The sequence below is a fragment of the Delphinapterus leucas genome, chromosome 18 (assembly GCF_059928025.1).
Source record: "Delphinapterus leucas isolate spDelLeu-1000000601 "Yukka" chromosome 18, BTC_Dleu_Yukka2, whole genome shotgun sequence".
In the NCBI taxonomy this organism is placed as follows: domain Eukaryota; kingdom Metazoa; phylum Chordata; class Mammalia; order Artiodactyla; family Monodontidae; genus Delphinapterus; species Delphinapterus leucas.
The window spans coordinates 21,906,154-21,922,907 of record NC_143146.1 but is presented as its reverse complement, the minus strand read 5'-3'; the positions used below and the strand labels follow the sequence as shown (position 1 = coordinate 21,922,907).

At 30.6% G+C, this 16,754-nt stretch overlaps 1 long non-coding RNA gene across 1 annotated transcript in view; it reads left to right on the top strand.

Annotated features, from left to right (window-relative positions):
• The window catches only part of LOC111176466 (uncharacterized), a 120,555-nt gene extending 103,801 nt beyond the window's left edge, over positions 1-16,754 (top strand). Inside the window, exon 3 of the long non-coding RNA XR_016388653.1 lies at positions 1-16,754. This exon is cut by the window's left edge and continues 14,574 nt beyond it. This is a non-coding gene — a long non-coding RNA (uncharacterized LOC111176466).

The following is a 16,754-nucleotide window of genomic DNA, read 5'->3' as shown; positions in this document are numbered from 1 at the left end:
AGACACCCAGTGTCTACCTACTGCTAAAATGGCTTCAAAGGTAGGTGAGCCCCATAGCTTTTGAGTGAGAACTTAAGAGCACAACCAATTCTGAGTCACTACTATGTGTGACCACTTCTGCTATTGTCATGGAATCACTCTTAATTGTAATATGTGATGACTAACCTGTAGTTTATTAGTTTACTTATTTTTATAAATTGAAGAAAAATGACCCTCTACTTTAGGTAATATCAAAGGATATAAAGAATTACTAGAAATAATTTTAAAAGTTTCCAAAACAAATTTCCTAAAAAAAAATCAAATATGTCTTATTTCACTTCTGTTTATGAATATAAAAGGTGACTTTAACTTTCTATAACATTTAGAACATTTGTATCACTTTGGATAACCTTTATTCTCATGTTTATATGCCAGTGTTTTATAGATTAAGAATATATATTTATATTTTTACAAAACCTATGATTTTAATTCAAATCATCACAGGGCATTATGATATAGGAGCAACCAAAATTGTTTCTAAAATGACTTAAAATTTTTTAATCTTTATTTGGAATTTTACTAACAAATAAATTGACCTAAATCTTGTATGTATCAGAAATACATTTTAAGGTTTCTAAGGATGCTTTTGTAGATTTTCACTTTTAAAAGCTTTATTAATCAATGTTAACACACATAGTTTTGGTTAAGGAAGAAAAAAATCTTCCAAAAATTGTGAAAAACTTAGTTTTCAAAGTCACTTTATATGTTGTTTTTCAAATGTGTTTAAATTTCGGTTTGGAAAATGAAAGAAAGTGCTTAGTATTTTAATTATTTTGTTTTGAGTTCACTTTAAAAATCACTTCTATACTTGTTTTTATATGACTGAGTCTTTAGTTAAGAGTACTGTGGAATGTAATGTACTAGGGGTGTAATGTACAACATAATAAATGTAATTAACACTGCTGTATGTTATATATAAAAGCTGTTAAAATAGTAAATCCTGAAAGTTCTTGTCACAAGGAAAACAATTTTTTTTATTTCTTTAATTTTGTATCTGTATGAAGTAATGCATGTTTGCTAAATTTGTTGTGGTAATCATTTCATGACGTATGTAAGTCAAATCATTATGCTATACATCTTAAACTTATACAGTTCTGTATGTCAATTATATCTCAGTAAAACTGGAAGAAAAGAAAAAGTACTATGGAAATGGATGAGCTTTATTTAAATAAATATAACCTAAGGAAAACTTAAAGAGAACATAATAAAGACCATGAAAGTGAACTAAATTTAAAATATACACACACAAATATTGTTTTAACAGCTCAGTTTAAATATTCCTAATTAAAAGAGTAAAATTATAAGTAATGGGCCAAAAAAAGAGAAAATGAATTAAATCTACAATGTATAGAATTTCATAGGCTTAATGAGCTATATTTAAAACATATTGATAAGTTTTCACATATATCTACATTGTGAACTAAAATTGTTTAGTTTTTTGAGTAAAATCTTTAGATTCCTGAATTTAATAAAAATTCCAGAAGAGGGAGATGTTTACTCTCAAATGAAAAATTTTTTTCAGTGTGAATGAATTGAATTCTATAAAACAAAGGAAAAAAAGACCTTTATATATCATCTTAAATATATAGGAATTATAGATGGTAAATCTCTGTGGTGGTTAAAAGTTTATCTTACTCTATGATCTATCACAGGTACTTTTGCTATATGAGGTTAAGATTTTTATATCAATTTATTTGTCTTATTTATGTTCCCTAAAACATGTGCTTAATTTTTCAAACATTTAAAAAATATTTTATCAGTCATTTTAAATAGAAATTAGTATTCAACTTTAGGAATAATTCATTAAGATATATTTTCTTACTAATCGTGAGATGACTAATGTTTTTGTTAAAATTGTTTAAGAATAATATAGAAACAATTATGTCAATATTCTGAAATAATTTTAACTTAATCATGCACTATTTCTAAATATCTATTTATATGTAAAGACCAATATACCTTTTTATTTGACTCTTATTTACTGAACAATCTACTAAATAAAAATATTTTCAAATAAATTTTTAAAGTATTTTTATATAAATCATAATAATTCCTAATAAGTAAAGGCAATGAATAATTTTCCATTGTCTTTTCTGATGAGAAGGAATGACAATAGATTTAATACTATATATTAGTATGCTTAATTATAAAGATATTATCACAGCAAAACACATTTGTTATTTACACAGCTAACTAGCCCATGAGTCTCAATATTGGCAGTCTGGATCTTTCAGGAAGAGCATACATACACAAAACCCTATGTTATTTTGTTTTCCTCTGCAGGTATCTTGACATTAAATTTGTATTTCTACACTCTCCTGTTTCAATTTCTTGTCTCAGTTATTAAGTACAAAGTTTGTGAAAAACCAATACTAATTTACATATTATTTTCATCAGTGTATTCTTTTGCCAAATCTTTTTATTTCCCTGAAGCAATATGGACATGTGCCCTATATTTTTCACCAGCTTTATTTGAGTTTCCAGAAGTTACTCTGAGGAATAAGCAGTGCCTCGTTAGCAGAGATTTTCATATTGTTTGCATCCACTTTTTCCTCAGCTTGCTATTCCCATTGCTTCAGAACTGCAGGGAAATTATGGGCTGAAATGTCAATGTCAGAATTGTTGAAATACAAATAATATTTTCAGAGAAATGCCAAAACTAAACTTACTGATGGTGAACCTAAACTTTTTCTCAAAAAAAGTGTGTTAAGCACTGTGAATCACTGTCAACATTATAGAAATGCTAACACCTGCACCAAATTAAGTGCTAATTGTTTTCTGGAATAATTTCTTGTTAAAGAAAATACAGTACTGATTTAGACATGCTATCCAAATGGGCTTTGTTTGAAGAAAGTTTACACACAGGGTGAAAAAAGATTCCTATGGGATTATTTGCTAATTGACTTATTTTAATAATGAACTTGTGAATTGGGCAGGCTATAGTAAAATATGTGAAAAAATGACAATTCTAAATCTTCATCTCCATCTTATTTTATGCCATATTTTACACTTTTTTCATAATCTACAGGAAAATATATCATCTCTATCCAACCTCATTTTAAATATTCATTCCATATAACATTCCTTCGAATTGGTTATTACCTTTCCAAAGAAAAGTCTGAGATCCCTCCTTCCTTCTCATTTTGTATTAAGTGTTCCCAGTCATAATCAAAGAATAGTTTTACAATGCCAAGTTGATATCTGTATATATTTGAGAATATTTCTGAAAGGAGTATGAGAAAAGAATGCTCAAGATAGAGATGCAAAAGTTAAGATGAATTATTTGTCTTCAAAGTGAAAATATCACTCTCATAAAAATCCTTCAAGCACTCTCAAGTGTGTTCAAATTAAAATTCAAATACTTTGGGATGACATTAAGTAATCTTATCACCTGGTCACTAGCTCTTAACCTTTGGTAAGTACTCTGTTACTTCAAATCCAGAAACACCCAAGGACCCAGTCTTGCTTTATTGTGATGCCTTTATGTCTCACACTCTGGCATATCCTGCTATATTTGCAATTGTGTTTACTGCCTAGAACTGACTGACCCTTAGGATTTTTTCCAGGAAACACGTATTCATCCTGTATAAAACATATCTTGTGTCTTACTCTCTTGGAAGCTTTTCTTTTCTTTCTCACTCTGTTAATTCCCATACAGTGTGTTTTATAGTGCATTTTACTTACTGTAATCAGAGAACTATAATGTCTATTATACTGAGACATTTTTTTCCACTAGGTTGTCAGCACATAGGGCCTGTGCCTCTTTGTATTGTATCTTGGAACTTGCACATAGTATTCACCCAATAAGTAGTTAATTATATTCCAAGTTTATGTTAACCTCCTTACCTTTCATGTTCTCTTATCTTAAAATATCTATGCTTATGATAATTCTTATTTATGTTATATCTATTATTCAATTGCAGGCTCACATTTCCCTCCATCACTGACTACTTCAACTTATTATTCCAGTCATCCTTGATGTTTCTCTACTATATTCTTAGACGTATCTATTTTAAACATTCCAGTGATTAGCATTTATATATTATCTTCTATTGCTTGATGACTCATATTGTCCTTATTATTAGATTTAAGCTCTTCAAATCAGGAACACAGTATTATGCTTATTATGAGTCGCTAATGGTCTCTAGATCAGAACTAGACCCAAAATATGTGCTCAATAAATATTGATGGGTTTATTAAAAGGGTCAGAGAGAATGAATAGATGATAATACATGACAAGTCATTTTTTTAGATGATTTTTACAGGGGAACAAAATTTCAGCTCTTTTAAAAGTTTCAAATGTTAGGAGACAAAAATAGTGCCCTTGAACATAAGTGATAGACAGCTGGCTGATAATATGATGATGAATCATATGACATTCTTTTCCATTTCTTCCTTTACAACTCTTAATAAGAATGTGTGCCATTAATCAACACCAAAGAGTGCTGCATAGTTTGTGGGTGGATCTCAGAAGTAGCCAGATTTTGTCGGAATATTCAAATGATAATATTTTCAATCTACTAAAGGTATATTGCCATGTGGATTGTTAGGATTCTTGATCCAGACATGCAGCAAAGGAAGCATAATACATTATAGGTTTCTATGTTCTCTCTGTAAATGTAGTTGTGTGAAGGCAAGACATTTTCTACCCACTGCCTGGAATCTTTTCTCCTAGTGCTTTCACACAAAATAGGCTTCTGTTTGCCAGTGAGATTTAAGCCTCAAGACCACGACATGTTTTTTTCCCAGCAGTGGCTTTTTATTGCAAGCAGAGCTATCAGCAGTGCCAGCCAAGATAATAGCCCCATGCTGAAAGGTTTCTTCATTGCTGGAACAGCTCTCAGGATATGGATTTTTTGAAGGTTGTCAAAGCAGCGTGAATTTCTAAAGAGATTTTTAAATATAAGAATGGACATTCTTACAAAAATATGTGTGTTCGTATTTATTGATGCACATTATCGTTTTTATGCAAAATATCCCATAAGGAATATAATCTAATTCTACCACCTGGAAATGAAAACATGTTATATGTAATGTGTATACTTATATAACATTCTTTCTCCATATTGTATCATGTTTGTAAACTTTGCTCTAATACAAATAACTCACCCATTATTAAATGTTCCTCTGAACTTCTACCTCTTTATTCAAATTTGTAAACATGAATTTTATAAAATCATGGTTTTTAAAGCTATATCTTCCTAATGTAGCTATATTTCATTTTATATTTGAAACATGGGGAGTGTTATATAATTTATAATATCTAAGATTTAAAAGATTTTTCTGGTATCAAATTCTACGTGTGAGATGTACATCTTGAGATAGAGATAGCAAACTTGGTAATACAACAACTGACTAGAGTGCTTATGGTGATACATCTCTACTTTTAAATGGAGGGATGTCTCTTAAGATGTACTTCTGCCTGTATTGTACTATTGATATTATATATCTAGGACATCCCAGACAAAACCACTCTGCTCATAAGCAGAAACATAATACCCCAAATGATGCAGATGTTAAAAAATGCTCAGAAGTCCTGCATACAAATAACTACATTTTATACAAGTGAAACCAAGTGGTTGAGGTAGACTAGAGTGCTATGAAAATAGAAAACAAAGTTCATGTTTTTAAGATTAAGTTGCGATATGCCTTTTACATTTTTTCTTGCTCTGAGTTAAAACAGACGATATTCTGTGAAAAACTTTACATTTTTTAGAAGTATCCAATATATACTCCTATTAAGTCTTTTTTATTAAAAAAATGTTATTGTTAGGAAACAGCTATTACTGCATGGTCAAATTCCTGATGTGAGAGGAATAGAAATAAGAAAAATAAATTACCTTGAAACCCATGTTTTGAATTTTCTTACTGTAAGTTTGCATGGCTATATTACAATATAATATTAATATATAGATATCATATATCCACTACAGTAGCCAGAAAAACACATAAACTTATCTATGTAATTAAAACATTTTGGGGAGAATTTTGAGGTAGCTCACGATTAGAGGTATTAGCATGACTTTTTCAGTAATCCAATTGAAAGATGATTGCTCCTGACCCAGTACATGGATAATAGAGAAGAGAGAAATGGATAGATAAGTGGACATTTAAAATTAAAACTGAAGAGATGTCATAATTGATAGAATGTAAAACATGAGAAATAGAGGGTCAAAAAAAAATGATTTGTTAACTGGGTAGACTAAAACCATTTATAGTACTATGAGATGTGCTTGGGAAAGGCAAATTTCAGGTCCAAGAGGTCGAATTCAATACTGGAACTATTTGATACAAGCCACATTGATATAAACAGCAGTTTGTCTTAGGAAAGACAGTTTGCCAAAAGCAAATTAATGTATGCCTTTAAACAGCCTCTGACATCTATTGTAGCAGAGATGTCAACTTGACAACTTGTCAGCATAAAGATTGTAAATAAAGCCATGGGATTTAAGAAGATTGAAGATGAGTAGAAGGAGAAGAGAAAAAAAAGCTTAGGAAAAACAAGATTTCTAAGAAGACAGAGAGGAGAAGCTAAGTTTAGAGGATAATTAGAACTTCCAGAGGAAAGTAGTGAGTGTATTTTCCCAGAAATTTTGTGGAGCATATTTCAGCAGAGAGAGAAATATGTAACACTCTCCTACAGATCAGGTGCTAGATTTTATGTCTACTAGTTTTTACTGCCAGAAGCTCATTGAAATTTTAGTGGAGGGCACATCTGGAAGGTTGAATAATAAAGAAATGCATAGGATTGAGGCCTATGTGTGTAAGCAGTTCTTTCTGAAAGGCTGTGAAGGGGAAGAATCAGAAAAAAAACATGTTACGTGGGAACTAAATCTAAACCGAGATGTTGTGTAAATGGGTTAAGTCATTCAGATAAAATTATGGTTGTGAAAGAGAGAGAAGCTTAGGATATTAATAAGGAAGGAGGCAATAAATAAAGATCTGGCTCTGAGGAGACTGAATAAGAAATGATACCAAGCATAGGAGAAGAGAGTAAGCACAGAAACTATTTAAGAAATGCCAATGTCATTATAGGAAGGAGGGAGGATGAGTGGGTATCCATAGAAGATGTGTGATTATAGGAAGTATTAGGAGTTTAATTCTATTATCTGTTTAATTCTGTGTGAAGTAAAAGGTAATGGTACCTACTGAGAGTTACTGGGCTCATGAGAGAAACATTTTTTAAAGATAATGGAATATATTTGAAATAATAATTGTGCATAAAGTATAGGAATTATAGAAGTTGAGATATAACTTTGATAAATATCTACTGAATGTCCAGCACACAAAAACACTACTTAAGTCCTAAAGTGATATAATGATACACAGCATAATTAGAAGTATCTCTGTCCTTCAAAACTATGTAATTTGTCTCCAGGGATGAACTTAAAGGAGGATATGTGCTGTGATCTGAGAATTTAATTCACTTGGTAGGAAAGAAAAAGTGGATCAGTGCCTTCATTGGGGAGTGTATGACCTTAGTGGTGGAAGATAAATGGAATTTAGCTAGATGAATCTGGAATATTAAAAAGTAACAGCATATATGAAGAACCATCGAGGTGAGTAAAGAAGTTGGGCTTAATGAAAGAATAAAGAGAAAAAGGAAGGGAGGAAAGAAAGGAAGAAACAAAATTGTGTGTATATGTATTTGTGTCATAGGACACAAGAATTAGGGCAGAAAATGTCAGCAAATAAAAGTTTTTACTAATTGTTTCAAGTTGAGTTTAACAGCTTGAACCAACATAAAATCAATAAAGAACCAGAATTATAGGTTAATGTAGTAAGTGGAGTTATTAATTTTGATTCAATTCACCAGATTTTGATGAAATAATTTAAGTGGAACAAGCTCAGAAACAAGGAGACTATCCTGGAACTTCCAGGTGAGAGATGGTGGGAGCCTAAAGTTGGGAAATGCGAGCATGGATAAATAGATAAATTTGAGATATTTTAAGGAGGACTAGGTGATGTGTTGACTCAGGAGAACACAGTCAGATGGTACCAAGGATGAGTCTAATGCCTTGTTTATTACTGATCAAAAGCTGATACCACACACTAAATAAGACAGAGCATATTTTGGAAGACAGTTATGAGTTAAGTTTGGGACACACAATGATTGATGTTCCACGTGGACATACAAAGATTAAACTTGATGATTTGGGGGTGGAACTTTTATTTTGCTTTGGTGGATTTCTAATTTGTTTTTGCCCAAACAACATATTCTATTTTATTATGGAAACGGATTGTCAGGATTACTGAAATGTAGTCAGCCCTGCATACCTGATGGATCTGAGATTCAACCAACCACAAATCAAAAATATTTTTAAAAATTCCCAAAAGCTCCAAAAAGCAAAATGTGAATTTTCCATGTTCTGGCTGTTATTTATATAACATTTACATTCTATTTACACTACTTATATAACATTTACATTGTATTTGTTATTACAAACAATCTAGAGATAACTTAAAGTATATGACTGGAAGTATATGACTGGAGGATGTGCATAGGTTGTATGCAAGTATCAATACTATGCCATTTTACATAAGGATATTGAGCACCCATTGATTTTGTTATCCAAGGGTAAGTCCTGGAACCAATTCCCTTGGGATACTGAGGGATGACTGTATTTCATCTTCTCCAATTAAAAGTTTGATATTTTCTCTTATACTAATTTTCTTTAATTTTTTCTTTTCTTCATTTTGCCAATTTTTCTTTCCAGAGATATGTGTCATTCATTAATGCAGTTTAATATATATTGAAACCTATTTCCTTGCACCTAATTTTTTTTAATTTACCATGTAATTTTTTAATTTTTAAAATCATGTTATTCCAGTGACAGTATCAAGTAAATTTCCCTATGAAAGATAAAGAAATAGATATGCTCAAGTCTTTTTAACCATTTTTATTTTGTATCATTCCCTGGAATTTTATATTCTGGTTATTATCAAATTTTATATTTTTATTCAATACTCAAGAATATAATTTCTATTTACATTCAACATGTAATCTATATTACAAACATCTATACAATGTAGTGTAAATTTTTTATATTTGAGTTTTTTAAATATATATTCTGTTATTTCTTCCAAATTGTTATTTTGAGATGAAAAACAATAACTTACTACCAAAAGTTAAGAAATATTAATATCAGTTGTATTTACATAAGTTAACCTTGAATAAATAATGTTAAGTGGAATATGCTAGACATAAAAGGATGCAGTTTATTTGATTCCATTTATATGAAATAGCCACAAATGGTAAATCCCTAGAGACAGAAACAGATTAGTGGTTACCAGGGCCTAGGAGGCAGATAACATTTGGGAAGTGACTGGTAACGGATATGCGGTTTCTTCATGAGGTGGTAAAAATGTTCCAAAAATAGTGATGATGGTTGCATAACTCTGTGACTATGCTAAAAACCACAGAGTTGTACAGTTTGAAAGGATGAAAGGGAGGTATATGAATTATACTCAATAAAGAAAGTTGTTTTAAACAATGTAGAAAACATTACAGGTAAGGTTGTAGGATCCTTTGTAGATACCATCAGTCCCTTTCCTTTTCCTTCCTCTACAGTTTATTTTTTTTTTAATTCTTAAGCTTCATAATAGTTATGTGTAACTATATATACTATTATTTTGTGTTTTTGTTTAGTTCACAAGTCAGTTTTCTTTATCGAGTTTCATTATTCTATTTTTTTCTCCCCTGCTATCATGTTGGGCTGAACAGTTTTCTGTGTAAAGATTTTTCTTTTTCTAGTTTTGAGCCCTATTCTATTTCTACTGCTAATTACCATAATTTTCCTAAATATTTTAAATTATATTCAATATCTCAATTTCCTTTTAAATGATGCAATACTGTTTAAACTCTTTAAATTGCCTTGGGGCAATGTCTCTTTTCAGTGTTTCATATTATATTTATTTTGTTATATCCAACTTGTTTCTATAGCAGAAAAATAGGTATATATTTTTTTCATTAATTTCCTCCTTAGGTTACCAAAAAGTTGTATCTTTGTGGTTGTTCAAAGTTATTGTTTCTTTTATCCCAGTTCTGCCTATGGGGTTCAGATGATTTGTTATTTTTTTCTGTTCAAAAATATCCTTTAATTTTATCTTAATTGAAGACTTTTGTGGGAGAAACTCTCTTCATCTACCTATCATCTATCTATCTATCTATCTATCTATCTATCTGTCATCTACATTGCTATGCTTCATAAATTATATTTTAACTAGGTACCAAATTCCAAGTTACAATTATTTTCCTCAGAAATGTAAATGTATTATTCTAATTTATGATAAGAAGTTACCTGTCAGCCAGGTTATATGAAATGTTTCTCTATGGTAATATGTGTTTGATCTATTGCAGTTTCTTTAATTTTGTTTTTTCTTTGAGAATATGTGATATCACCATTATAAGTCTAGCATTATTTTCCTTCTCATCCTACTCCTTAGTCTTTGTGATTTTTTTCAATCCATGCATTTATGTACTTTTAAAAAGTTCTCTAAAATACTCTAATAAGAATTTCAAATAATGCCTCTCCCTCATTAATTATCCTGTTTTTCTGGAATTCTGTTTTGCTGAATTTCCTGGAATTCTCATTAGGTATATTGTGAAATTTCTCATTCTAGCTTTAATATTTTATAATTTCTTAATCATAATCTGTATCTTTTTACCCCACTGTTGCTATACACTGTGCTGCTCTGTCTACTTAAGAGTTTTATTTTTCTACATTATTTCAGTTACATAATTTCCTTTTTTATATATTTCCATTTTTTCTAACTTCCTTACAGGACCATTTTTTCCTAACTTCCTTTTCAAACAGGGCCACTTCTGCTCTTTACTACTCCTAATACTGATAGTATTGTGACTTTTTAGTTTCTACACAACTTAATTAACATTCCTCCATCATTGTAAGAGCTTTTTACTGTATCAATTATTTTCTTTTATTGAATTTCTTATATGATGAAGTATGTATTTCTTTGAATTTTGTAGAGAAACAAAAATACATTTGTTATGAGAATACATAACAATGTACATTTGTATTCTTTTGCTAATTATGTACATTTTGCTAATTATGTACATTTTTTTTCAACTGTAATATTTCTTTCAACTACTACAAAATACTTTCTCACTTTTTTTAAGCCACTCACTCATTTTGTAAAAAATAGGTATCCCCAGATCTGCTTCTTGCTTAATAACATCTTTTATCATCTAACATAACTATAGATTACTACTCTCAGGTCTTCATGCAGAAGGCTCATTAAAGTGTACAGACTTTCCTGATATCTGTTATTACCATAAATAATTCATGAAATACTCCAAACTTCAGACTATCTCATTTACACAATATCAGAAAATGGGGAACTTTCCTACTTGGTGATTTCACATTCAGAATATGACACAACCTCACCTATTCACACCATATCAAAATTATACTTCTTGAAAGTATAATTCCAGAATGGATGCACCAAAAGATATCAGTGTGAATGTGTGGGATAAATTAGAAAAAAGAGTGATCAAACCTTCCCCACCTTTAGTTGGATATTCATAGTGGTGGGTGAATGGGAATATTTATTACAGCTAATCTTTCTAGCCAACACTTTGCATTTTATCACTTTATTACCATCAGTTGGTCCTTATGAGTAACAGATTACTGAATAAAATTTCTTATTTCAGAAGTTAGTGAATATTGTGTCACTGTCTTTATATCCTAAATATTTAGGTATTGGCAGATGAATCCTGATTTCATTTGTATAAAATCTAACTTAGAACTCTTCTATCATATAGTTTCTTTTTGATATGCTTTTGCTATATATAATTTTGTTGTAATTTTGTTATATATTTTGACAGGAGTTGCATTTCTAACAATACTTCCTTCTTAAGGCCCATATGGCTTATTGCCTTTCTTAGGATGTACTATGCAAGCTGCAAAAGTGTGCTTCAGAAAATGAGATTTTGATATATCTGCAAATTACATTAGTTGTGTTCCCTGTTAAGGACAGCTAAGAATTCCTGAAAAGATTATTACTTGGGTCACTTGTGTCTTCTAAACACAAAAAAAGTTTTAATGTTCACACTGAAGATAGATTATTTTCCCCAAAGTACTGTTTTTACAGTTGCAATGCCTTTTAGTTCTTAAACCAGGAAATTAAAGCTACCTAGCTGAACAAAATTAAAGCATTTTCTTTATAATTATTATGCCTTAAATTATTTCATATAAAAAATTAAAATATGATTAAATACAACTACTACTTCAATATACAAGTAAAGAAAACATGTAATTCTGCTAAATCTTTGTAGTTATTCTTCTTTAGCAAACTTTATATAATTTCACTTACGCTAAAATTCCTATGGATATCTTTCAGAACATAGTGATCAAGAAAGAGATCATAGAAACATCAAGAAAGCAATGCCCATGTACAAGTGCAGTTTTTTTACTCTGAAGGATGTATTCCAAGAAATGGAATTGTTGGAACAAAGTGTAAATGTATTTTTAATTTTTGTAGAGGTTGCCATATGGCTTTCTAAGATTCTTTTTTAACAATTCACATCTCTACAAGCAATGTAGGAGAGTACTTTTTGCCTACATTCCTGCTGACAATAGTTGTTATCACTCATCTTAATTTTGTCAAGTGTGATAGGTATAAAGTGATAGTTTACGCTTATTTTAACTTGCATTTCTCTTACCAGGAATGCATTTCAACATCTTTTCACATTTGAATTTGTGTTTGAATTTGTCGGTCATTCGGATTTGCTATAATGTGACTTGTATTTTCACATTCCTGCCAATTTTCCTATTACAGGTTCTGCCTTGTTCTTGTGACACACCTTGTCTTTTTATTGCAAATGTTTTTCTTAAAGTAAATCTTTTGTTAATCTGCTCATTTTAGTTACTATCACGATATTTTTCTTTAACAAAAAAGACTTCATTTTAATTTATGTCAATTATATTTTTTCATTTAAGAGTGTATTTCCTCCTCTAAGGTTGTACATGCATGCTAAGGGATTTTTTGGCTGGCTTTGTATTTAAAACACCTATAATTTATTTTTGTATTCTAAGATGTACTACCAAATTTATACCATTAATTTTATTAAAAATTGCTTCATTTTTCTTGCACCACTTGCAGTTGGTGTTACATCTTAAAGCATTTAGTAGAATTATCTGCTTCTGAAGATATTATTCGGGGGGCATATTTTTAACTAAAAATTCAACTTTCCTAATATTTATAGGGCTTTTCCAAATATATATTTCATATTGAGAAACTTGTGATAGTATTTACTTTTCTTGGAATCAATGCCTTTTAACTTAACTGCCAAATTTATGTGTTTAGAATTGTTTGTAGCAATAATATAACATAATAACAAAATCCTTTTTATGTTTGTATGGTCCTAAAGCCGTCCTTTACTTTATTCCTAGTGTTAGTAATTTCTGCCTTCTTTTCTTTACTATTAGTCTTCTTAGAGGTTTGTCAACTTTATTGACTTTTTCAAAAACCAGATTTCTTTTTCATTTTCCTTTTCTGTGTTTATTTTCTATAATCGATTTCATTAAGTTCTGCTTTTGTTTTTATTATTCTCTTAGTTCTATCTGCCTTGCAGTTTTTGGTTTTTTCTTGCTTTTGAAGTGGGAATTTAGATTGTTGATATAATACTTATTTTTTCCTAGTCCAAGTCTTTAGTGACACAAAGTTCCCTCTAACATTGCTTTAACAATAACCCATAGACTTTGGTAATTTTAAAAAATTTATTTTATTTATTTTTATTTTTGGCTGCCTTGGGTCTTCATTGCTGCACGTGGGCTTTCTCTAGTTGCGGTGCGCGGGCTTCTCATTGCGGTGGCTTCTCTTGTTGTGGAGCACAGGCTCTAGGCGTTTGGGCTTCAGTAGCTGTGGCACATGGGCTCAGCAGTTGTGGCTCGCAGGATCTAGAGCACAGGCTCAGTAGTTGTGGCGCACAGGCTTAGTTGTTCTGCGACGTGTGGGATCTTCCCAGACCAGGGCTTGAACCTGTGTCCCCTGCATTGGCAGGTGGATTCTTAACCACCATGCCACCAGGGAAGCCCAGCCTTTGGTATTTTTTATGCTTATTTTCATTCAGTTCAATGTCTTGTTTGATTTCTTTGAAACTTCCTCTTTGACCAATAGATTATTACTAGTTGGCAATTATAAATGTAGATGCTATAAACATTCTTATTGAAGTTGTGTGCACATAAGTTTTCAACTCATTTGTGTAAATACCCAAGAGCATGTTTCCTTGATCGTATTGTATGACTATGTTTTGCTTTGTAAAAAACCATGGAAACATCTTCCAAAGTGGCTGTACTATTTTGCACTCCCACCAGCAATCTATCAGAGTTTCTGTTGCTCCATATGCTTATCAGTGTTGGGTTTTGCGAATGTTTTGGATTTTAGCCATTCTGATAGGTATATAGTGGTATCTCATTCTAATTTGCAATTCCTTAATGTCATACGATATTGAAAATTTTTGTATGATTTTTTGTAATCTGTCTTCTTTGGTTCAGATATTTTACCCATTTTTAAATTGGATTATTTTCTTAATTTGAAGCTTTAAGCGTTCTTTACATATTTTGATCAACAGTGTTTATCAACTATGATTTTTTCCAAATATTTTATCTCAGTCTGTGTTTTATTATTTTATTCTATGGACAATGTCTGTTGAAGAACAGAAGATTTTAACTTTAATAAAGTCGCATCAATTTTTCTTTCATAGATTATGCTTTTGATGTTTTATCTAAAAAGTTATCATCATAACCAAGGTCTAGATTTTCTCCTACGTTATATTCTAGGATTTTTATAGTTTTGTGCTTTAAAAATTAGTGGCAAATTTTAGGAAACATGTAAAGTTTGTGTCCAGGTTTATTTTTTTGGTCTTTCCCCAACTGTTCCAGCACGATTTGATGAAAGGACTATCTTTTCTCCATCGGTTTGCCTTTGCTCCTTTCTGAAAGATCAGTTTATTATTTGGGTGTGGGTCTGTTTCCGGCTCTCTTTTCTGTTCCTTTCATCTATTCACTTTTTTTTTCTTTCCCATAGCACACTGCCTACCTCACTGTAGTTTGAAGTCAGAAAGTGTCAGTCCTCCAACTTTGAATTTCTTAAACATTATGATAGCTATTCTGCTCTTGCTTTTGAAATAAACTTTAAAATCAGTGCATTGATATTCATAAAGTAACTTTCTCAGATTTGGATTAGCAGTCCAACTTTACCCTGAGAACCTGGTATGGCTCCTGAAGGTAAAACCCACAAAGGCCTTTCTTAGAGTTTTAAACTCTCAAATTAGTCTACATGAAGTCTTTGTAATTCATTAAGTACAGCTTCAAGTGTTCCTTCCACACTAGTTTCAGATGCAGGTTTTGGCTCCAGGTATGCTGTGATTCTGTGTATCTGCCTGTCTGTCCAGTTTTCAGGGCAACTGTTTGCCTGTGACTTTAATTATCTGATGGATTTTAAAAGAGCTGTTGGTTTTCCCTTTGTTCAGTATTTTTTTTTTTTCATGTGACGATGAGGGTGATTGCTTCCAGGCTCTTTAGATGTTGTATTGGAAAGCAGAAGTCCCATGTGACCATGTTATTTTACTTTCTATTTAAAGAAAAAGATTTTCCTCCTGTTCCATAAAATATATCCTACAACTATTATTTGTACATTGAGTTTATGAGAAAAATACTTTGCTTTTAAGTTAATAACTCTCCTCAGTTCAGTTTTTTCTTCATTGTGTTCAGTATATTTTTATTCTCTTGGAAAATGTCCAGTCTCACTTAGAAGTTCATCCTTTTAATCATTTATAATCCATTCCTAAATTATTTTAGACATTTAAATGGAAGCATCCTTAATATTACATGTTTCTAAAAAAAAAGTATGATAATTCCTGAAATTCAACTGTTGGCTGTATAAAAATATAATTTATGGAATGATCTAAATCAGGGATTTACAAGCCATAGCCCATGAGTCAAATCTGTTCTACCACCTGTTTTTATAAATAAAACGTTATTGGAATACAGCCACCTTATCTGTTTATAATTGTCTATGGCTGCTTCCACATTATGGCATTATTGCTTCTGTTGTAACAGAAGCCAACTATCCCCAAAAGCCTAAATTATTTACTGTCTGTCCCTTTAAAGATAAAGTTTGCTGATCCCTGATATAAATAATAATAATCATTGATCATGGAAAGTTTGCCAAAAAAACAAATTGAAATGAAAAGCATATCGTTTTAAACAGAGCTGTCACTTCAAATTTTGTTATACCAGTATTATTCAATCTTCTATAGAATATAATTCTTGGCCTGATTTAAAAATTATGCTAAAGCAAACTAAATATTAAAACAAAATGTTACTAATTCAAAATTAAACATTTTTATTTATTTCTTATTGTGATATAATTGACATATAACATTATATTAGTTTTAGGCATACAACATAATGATTTTATATTTGTATATATTGCTAAACACTCACCACCATAATTCTAGTTAACATTTATGACCATAGAGAGTTACAAATTATTTTTTTCTTGTGATAAGGACTTTTACTCTCTATTCTCTTAGCAACTTTCAAATATACAATAACGTATTATTAACTATATATATATAGTCACCACGCTGTATATTATACCTTCATGATTTAATTATTCTGTAACTAGAAGTTTGTATCTTTTGACCACCATAAAATAAATTATATACAACATGAAGTTTTAAAAAATAT